A 1,428-nucleotide genomic window follows, 5' to 3' on the forward strand; every position below is an offset into this window, starting at 1 on the left:
CCCTCCGAGAAATGAAAAGATTCCTCGGTCGCTGATTTTACGAAAAGGGCCCTTTTGTTTTCGTGGTTGATTCTTCCTTCCCGCGCGTCGCGTCTTAGGCATTTGAATTTTTAAAGCTTTCGGGAAAGATTCCCCAAAAAAGGAGGGGTTATATGCGGGGGGGGACCTTTACTATCAATTCCATTTTTGGGGAAATGCTGAGAAAGTTAATCTAACTGTGATGACGGTGGGCCCCTCCAAAACAGTTTTTTAAAATTTTTTCTGAATTAAATGCCGTATGATAAAATTTTAAAAAACGGTCGTAATTTTTTTCCCGGGAGTGGAATTTTGAGGGAGTCTGGAAAACCCAGTTTCACACATGAATACACAATTTATTTGGGGGAAATTAAAACCGGATTTGAAATAGAACTTTAAAATTTTGACTTAGACTTAAAATTTTGATTTAGAGTTAGGATATTATACCCTTTGAGTTAGAATTTTTGATTAGGTTAGATTTTGGGCTCAGATTTTGAATTTAGAAGTGCGGGCCCGTACTGTTTGGAACCGCATACAATTCGGGCCCTCGTAAGAGTGTTCGTCGGGGTAACCCAAAATGACTGGAGACGCCGTCGGAGAATCCGGGAAGAGTTTTCTTTTCTGTATAAGCGTTCGAGTTCCCTGGAAACCTCTAGCAGGGAGATAGCGTTTGGAACGCGAAGAGCACCGCAGTTGCGGCGGTGTCCGGTTTCTTCCCCTCGGACCTTGAAAATCCAGGAGAGGGCCACGTGAGGTGTCGCGCCGGTTCGTACCCATATCCGCAGCAGGTCTCCAAGGTAAAGAGCCCTAGTCGATAGAATAATGTAGGTAAGGGAAGTCGGCAAATTGGATCCGTAACTTCGGAATAAGGATTGGCTCTGAGGACGGGGGCGTGTCGGGCTTGGTCGGGAAGCGGGTCTGGCTGAGTGCCGGGCCTGGGCGAGTGAACGGTCGGCGTTCTGGGGGGGGGGGGGGGGGGGGGGGGGGGGGCCCCCCCCCCCCCCCCCCCCCCCCCCCCCCCCCATTCAACGCTCAGCTCAGAACTGGCACGGACTAGGGGAATCCGACTGTCTAATTAAAACAAAGCATTGCGATGGCCCTCGCGGGTGTTTGACGCAATGTGATTTCTGCCCAGTGCTCTGAATGTCAACGTGAAGAAATTTAAGCAAGCGCGGGTAAACGGGCGACCGATCACAGTTACCCATAAAACGACAGTGGAAGGATAAAGCGATCCCAGTTCGGCGAAAGCGTCCGGCCCTGTCGTAGCGGCCCCCCCCCCCCCCCCCCCCGAGTCGACTGATCTGGCGCTGAGAATGCACAGTTCGGGGTCCGAGGCATGCTGAAGCTGTCTACATGCGACTTAGACTAACCCGGGTAGTGAGGGAGGTAGGGAGCCCCACCGGGAGGCTACCG

General features: G+C 51.5%; 1 pseudogene; it reads right to left on the minus strand.

Annotated features, from left to right (window-relative positions):
* Positions 1–551: 551 nt before the first annotated feature.
* Positions 552–1,428, minus strand: part of LOC146720480 (uncharacterized) — a 4,140-nt pseudogene continuing 3,263 nt past the window's right edge.

This window comes from Nylanderia fulva, unplaced genomic scaffold, assembly GCF_048542155.1.
Source record: "Nylanderia fulva isolate GAGA-0341 unplaced genomic scaffold, ASM4854215v1 Scaffold685, whole genome shotgun sequence".
Classification (NCBI taxonomy): Eukaryota; Metazoa; Arthropoda; class Insecta; order Hymenoptera; family Formicidae; genus Nylanderia; species Nylanderia fulva.